Here is a 7,450-nt window from a genome sequence, read left to right on the forward strand (position 1 = left end):
TCCTGACCCGGCCTTGGTGGGCATTTTAATGGCTGGTGGGAGGTGGGGCATTGCGCAGTTATTCACTGCGTAGGTGCCCCTCTTCCCACTATAAGATCGTTAATACCATTTTTAATACACACATGACTGGGATTAGAAGAGCAGATCCAGAGGGACATACATACTCTTGACAACCTTACGGGTGTTGTCCATTTCTCTTGTTTACTCTCGTTTACTCCAATTCTCATTTCCCTTTACCTGTATTGTACCCTAAAGTCTGTTCTGCGGAAAATCAGCTTGCATGATTATCATGAATAGTAAACAATACTTGTGTCGTTTCCATGACAACGAGCATGAGAAACAAACGTCTGCATATCTTGTCATTACAGGCATTGAATAAGGATATCGAATTGCTATCAATATATCTACATACGTGTAGTCGGAGCGTTTGGATTAACTTTGTTATAAAGTATATTTAAATCTATATCACCGATTACATTGCTATTTACACCGTGTTAGCAACTGTTTGTAGAGATACCCATACCAATATGGCACCTCTGGAGGCAGTGCGCATGCGTACCGCCGCCATGGCAACGCAATCACATTCTGCAGTCTCGAGCCGCACCTCTGGCTGTCGGGCTTCTTGAAGACTGCGCTCACTGGATACTCTCCAGGTACGCATCCATAACATCATAGGCTTGCAGGTTACATGGTGTGCCCACACGCTGTTAACAAGCAAAACTTACTGGTGAGCTTTGAACTATATAGGCCATACGATGCACGCTATTAACACTCATTTGTGATTAATGCTGGTTTGGCTACAGGCTCTGGTACCCGCACGCGATCCCACTTCCTCTTATACCTTACTGGCTAGACTCTTTTGTGAGCAGTGCAGGCATACTCAGTTACATGCCTTGTTCCCACTCTAATCTATGGGGTTTGATTCAATCCTTTAATTAAACCTTTACATATGGCACAAGTAATTGGCTCGTTTGAAAGCTTCGTTTCATTTCCTTTCTCTTACACTTTTGTTCACTCTTTTGAAACGCCATATCAAGCACCATTATTCTACTTTTTACTCTTTACCCCCACAGTTCGAATTCCTTCAGAATGATTACCCACAGATTGCTCAGACCCTAGGCGATTGATTCGCCTTAGGACCAGATTGAGGTGCTTCATTTTTTCACTCCAACTCTTTCACTCCAACTTCAAGGTTAGTGACTTTGATTAATATTCATCATCCCCTATTATTAACAAAAATAGCAGGACTAATTAGTGTATCTCTATTGTTACTTTTAGGAAAATTCCTTACCACCATAAGAAACTTCACACATCCTGCCCTGAAGATGGGTTCATGGGAATCCGAAACGTGTTGGCATATTTAGGAGTGTTGAGGATAAAACATAGAGCAGAAGGGATTATACTGCTCATGTTGATGCACATAATATGTTGTTGAGTTGTGAATTTACTACATCATTTAATTGTGTGTGGTTTATTATGCTCAATGTTCAAATTTGACTGAATATTCGTTTATATTTTATATTTTATTATATTGATGGATGTTTGATGTACATTATATACACTGAGGTGTTATCAGTGCAATCTACACTTACTGTATATTCTTTATTTTCCACTGCGATCATTAAAATAGTTGCTGTCCACCTGTATTCAGTATGGTCTTGTTGGCTCTTGACTTAATCAGATGAGGTGGACGCATCATCCACTACCCGTGCACATACGTGCATTTAACTAAAAAGAACAAGTTGAAGTCTAGGACTGTTTTACAGAACCAAGAGGATTACATACACCAGAGTGAGTTGGGACTCACCTGATCTTGGGGACCTCTCCTCATGGCTGGTCATAAGTGTATCCGGGACTGTGTCCCATTTGGAGTGCAGCAAAGGGCTATCGGGTGGCAACGCCCGGTGTGTGTTTTGTGTTTTCCAGTACAAAAGGAGCACACACACACAACACACCACCTCCCACACCAAGATGATTCCAATACGAATAGCATTACTAGAGCTGGAGGACATGCTTGCATTTCCACAACATCAACAACAACAACAACAGCCGCCACCAAAGAGGAGAAGGACGGTGAGACAGGGCCAGCATGCCCAACCAGTGCAGCCACCGTTACCACACCGGCAGTCCCCAATCCCTCGCATCACAGCCAGTCCTTCCAGCCTAACCCCTGAGCAGATCCACACCATGTACCGTCTGGATCGGGACACCATCACCACCATAGTGGACCTGATACACGACGACAGAGTGAGCCTCATTGAAATACGCACCGCCATTCCCCCTCTACTGAAGGTGGTGTTTGTGCTCCACTTCCTTGCCACAGGCACCTACCAGCTCACAGTGGGGCACATGCATGGCATATCACAACCCTTATTTTCCCGGATACTCAACCAAGTGCTGGATGCCCTCCTCAACCACACAAGGGACTACATATCCCTACCATGGACTCCCCAGGAGATATTTGATACAAAAGTCGGCTTCCATGCACTGGCAGGCATGCCAAATTGTGTAGGTGCACTCGACTGCACCCACATGGAGTTTGTGATCCTGCATGCCATGGAGGCGGTGTACTGCAACCGCAAGCAAAATCACTCCATCAATGTGCAGATGGTATGTAACGCCAGCAAGATCATCACACATTGTTGTGCCCGATATCCCAGATCAACTCATGACTCTACGGTCCTGCGGAACTCCACGCTACCACGGTTCATGGAGCGACATGCTGGATAACGTGCCTAGCTGCTTGGTACGTTGCATGACCGGCACATGGCATTGAAATGGGGGGAGAGATGCACACACCACCATGGTGTCATTGGTGTGGTGACTGCACGATGTGCACATAACCGAACACTGTGCCCCAAAGCATCAGAAACAGTACATGACACCCAAATCCCATAGGAATGAAGTAAGGTTGACACCTATCACTACATGACTAACAGGAAACCACCCACATCCCACAACACATGCACTACTCATCAGCGGCCCTCACCCTCCGTAACTCCATCCTGCACCATGCAGTGCATATGCACTATGTTGCTGTCTCCAGCATATCACCACACAGGACAAGCATCCCTGTGAGTGCATCAAACTGAACATACTAGGGAATACACTGTTTGGCACAGGGCCGGCACCCTCACAGGAGTACTGCATGTCACCATGGGAATGATCAGTGCTGATTGCCCAATATTGCACATACTACTGCCAGCGCTCCCTGTAAGCAAATCTCGCAGAACACAACACCTCACTAATTTGACACTAATACAGCTGTATGCGTACACGATGCATGTGCAACAAGACGTCAGTGCACACCATGTATCATCTTGAAGATGCAACCCACACCATCACTCCATGGCAAAATACACATTGAGGGACTGAAAAAGGCGTCAGTACATCCAGGGACATTTGCATGTGGCCAACGTAAACCTGCAGGCATGTGTGACTAGTAGAGCTTTCCATCATTATTCGCCTGACATTTACCTTTAATTGCCTCTCCTGCAGGTGATAGTGACTATCCCTTGAAGCCGTGGCTCCTCACCCCTTTCCGAAACCCACAGAACAGGCACGAGGAGGACTACAATCGTTCCCATACCCGTACCCGTGTGGACATCGAGCAGACCTTTGGCATGTGGAAGGCACGATTTAGCTGCCTCAGCCGGTCGGGTGGGGCACTCCTCTACAGGCATGAGAAGATGGCCAAGATCATCACGGCATGTGTCAAGCTGCACGATATGTGCATCCGCCGGAACGTGCCCCCGCCCCCTGACATTGAACTGCTACCACCTGGTGATGATGAAGGGGAAGAAGAAGGTGTGGCTGGACATCATCGTGGTGCCGATGCACAGGAGGGACGTGCTGTGCGCAAGTCAGTGATTGCATAATATTAGTGACACACATGGCAGCAGAGGGTGACATGATGGTTGGACAGAGGGCACTGGGTGTGGGGGTACATCTACACTATGCACTGAATTGAATAAATGACATATGCGCAATGATGAATGTCCACTCAGGTCTTGTTTTTCACACAACCAGTGTATTAAATGTAACAATGTAAACGTGAGTGAAAAATCCCTCCACCACCCTCACCCCCCTCCTCTTCCCCCCACAACTCCCCCACACGCCCTCACCACCCTCCCCCCACAACTCCCCCACACACCCTCCCCCCTCCTCCCACAACTCCCCCACACACCCTCACCCCCATCCCCCTCCACCCACAACTCCCCCACACAAGTCCCATTGAGTCTCCAAAGCCTACATGAGGCTGCCCTGACAATTAATTGGCACTCCCTGGTTCAGAGGGCATCATGTCTTGCCGGCGCTGGGTACGGGCCGACTTGCGGAGCGGGCTTGTTTGCATAGAACTGGAGGAAGACGGTGTGGCCGCCTGCTGTGGTTGTGTATCAGGGTGCCCTGCCTCCACGGCATCCGCTATGCGGCCTAACACCTGCCGGAGGGCCGAGACATCCTCGCAGAGGCGGATGGTGTTGTCAGAGAATGATTTCACCATGGAGGCAGTGTTGTCCGTGATGGACCTGCCTAGTGCGGCTAAGTCCTGATGCCACTCCTCTCTGGCCAGTCTGTTGTCCTGGACAAACTCCTGCACAAGGGCAGTAAGCAGGTCAGACCGCTGCGGCCCTGCAGGGGGAAGCTGAGGAGGTAGTCGGCCCTTGGCTGTCCTGCCCAGCCTGCTCAGCCTCCCTAGGCCTGAAAATTGGACTGAAGTGTCCCTCCGTCTGCTCATGACCAGACTGTTCCGGGGTGGTGGCGTGCTTTGTATCGAGCAACAATGCTTGGGGAGATGCCGGTAGAGTTGGGGTATGGACCACATCCGAAACATCGTCCTCCATGGGGACCCAGATGTCCTCCTGTGTCTTCTCCACGGCCAGGGGTGCTGTGGCTGCCACCTCCCCAGCCAGACTCGACTCCTCCAATTGTGGTGCCTCGCATGTATCATCAGGCTGACCAATGGGTGTAGGTGGTGGTGGTGCTTCTCCCTCCACGGGCCTTGGTGGCAGCGGTGCAATGGGTACCTGGGGTGGCTTGCATGTTGGTACACAGCGCCCCCTGGGTTGTCCCCTCGAGGTTGAAGGACGGTTGCTGTCATCCCGGGACCTCTTCCGGGGCGTGGCGTGTGCAGGGGTTGCGTCCAGCCCATCGCTGTCATGGTCAGTGCCTGTAGGGGCCGAAGAGAGGGACGGCATGAGTGATGATTTGATAAGCATCATACATACATTATGACAATTGCACATCCACACAATTGGGGGTAATAGGCATTTGTGTTTGGATGAGCACGTTCTTTGATACATGGGTGGTTAATGCAGGCATACGTCGGCGTCACTCATGTTGCTGAGGAGCAGTGCTATCTGACATGCACAATATTTTGGCCATGCACGCTGTATGACTCGTGGCATTTTCAACTTTGTGTGGTATGTGTCATGTACGATATTGCCTTGCACCAGGCATCTGCATTTGTCTGTAATGCATCAGCCTACTTTGATGGGAGTGTGTGTGTGTGTGTGTGTGGGCGTCCATGGCTTGACTCTTTGAACTGACTTATTGGTTGACTTTCATCAGATTTGGCATAGCAATGTTTACTTTGGACACTCACCTCCATCGCCCGATGTTGTGGCGCCACACTCCATCTCGCCAACACCTTCAATGCCTTCCATCCCTATCATGCTGGAGCAGATGTCCTCCCATGGGGTGAGCTTGACCAGGGAACTGGGACCTCCTCCTGTTTCCATGGCCTGGCTGCGGTTCACAGAGAGGATGTTTTGTACACTTAGTCGCAGGTCTTCGCAGCGCTTGTGACAGTCTTTAATTGTGCGTCGTGTGTTCCCCACAGCACTGACCTTCTGGGCAACAAGTGCCCAAATCTCTTTCTTCTTTAGCACTGCCTCTCTCTTCATGTTGGTAGAGAACACTATGGCAGCATGCTCCTGCAGTGTGTCCACCAGAATCTGCAGCTCATCCTCATTGAACTGTTCTTTCCGCTGGCGGGCAGCTCCTTTCTTCAAGTGGATGTTTTGCAAAAATTAACAGAGTCCCAGGGGTCCAGTGTGGTGAGGATGGCAATGGATTATGTTTTTAAAGATGCCCGCTGTGCTCCTTCCCGTTCCTGTGCGATGAAGCTAATTCCGGTTCCGCTTATTAGCGGTGACCGTAAATAGCGGTGACCGCTAATAACGGTCACTGCTGTTTATGGCCAGCGCTAAAGCCGCATTGAACAATGTCGGTAGTGTTATCTGCATTATGCTTAATGCCGCTAAGGGCATTTTGGGTGCCTTTAACGGCATGGCACAAAATACCTTACCGGCATGGCATAAAGCTTGTGCCTGCAAAGTCGTAATAGTCCTCTATTAGTGGACTGGTGACAGCCCGGACACGCAATTTACGCCATGCAGGTAAGGAACGTTACTTAGCTCCAAACTCTGAATGAGGGCCTACGTCTTCTTCAGAAGGGAGCAATATAAAAGTAACACTCAAATATACTTCATTAAATACACACTCTTAAGATCTCTAAATCAGTAGATACCCTTATGGGATGGCCCACAGACACTACCTACACCCTAAGGTGACATCAATTGGTAGGGTGCTGAGGACATCAATATATCACTGTAGCATTTAGAATCAGATAGTAGTAAGTCAAAGGAAAAGATTATTTAGAACATACAATAGACCACAAATATTCTTAAGCAGGCAAATACTTTTGGATCCCCCAAGAAGAGTCCTTCAGTACAATAGACTAAGCCAAAGTCAATGGGCACAAGTCTTATATAGGATGAAGCACTTCTGGTAGGTAAGTAGAAACATTCTTTGCACAATGTCTTAGGAGTCGTTGATGAAAAGAAGAATCAAATGTAGGGCCACAAGCTGATTAGACTTGTGAGTAGTAGAAGATGCAAGCAACTCTACAGCAAGAGGTAAGTTCTCTCAGACTTTTTACAGTACCTTTAAAATGAAGAAAAGATGCAGCGGATGACTTCTGTTCCTGTGCAGCTCTGCAGATCTCACTGTTCCTGGGCCTCAGTCGTGGGGACAAGAGGGAGGACGTCAGGGAATTCCTGCACTGCACTGGGACGGTCAAAACTTGCAACTGGGAAATGTCACTTTCAGTGGCTGTTCGGTGTTTCAGCTCCTCACGTCTATCGCAAATAGCAACACCATGGTTCCTGGCTGTCGAGATGGACTCTCCTTGCTTCTGGGGCCCCACACTCTGTTGAGGGGGCTCAGGCTCGGTCAATCCTGCTTCCTGGGAGTCCGGAGGATCTTCCTGGAGCTCTAGGCCAGCTTAACAGCAACGCACACAATTTTGTGTTCCTCTCCCTGGCTATACGGTTTCCAGCAGCAACTCTGTGGAAATTCAACCAGCTCCGAGATGGATGTCCAGGTGGCTTACTTTGGAGTTGATTGGTCCCACCAACTCAAAGGAGAAGTCGTCCTTGCTGAGACT

The 7,450-nt window shown here is 49.0% G+C and overlaps 1 long non-coding RNA gene across 1 annotated transcript; it reads left to right on the forward strand.

Moving 5' to 3' along the window:
- Window positions 1-577: 577 nt before the first annotated feature.
- On the forward strand, window positions 578-3,992 carry LOC138521791 (uncharacterized). The gene is made up of 2 exons (XR_011283119.1): window positions 578-653; window positions 3,499-3,992. It is a non-coding gene; the product is annotated as an uncharacterized lncRNA (long non-coding RNA).
- The last annotated feature ends 3,458 nt before the right edge of the window (window positions 3,993-7,450 follow it).

The sequence above is a fragment of the Ambystoma mexicanum genome, chromosome 1q (genome assembly GCF_040938575.1).
Source record: "Ambystoma mexicanum isolate Mex_15411 chromosome 1q, UKY_AmexF1_1, whole genome shotgun sequence".
NCBI classification, from domain to species: Eukaryota; Metazoa; Chordata; class Amphibia; order Caudata; family Ambystomatidae; genus Ambystoma; species Ambystoma mexicanum.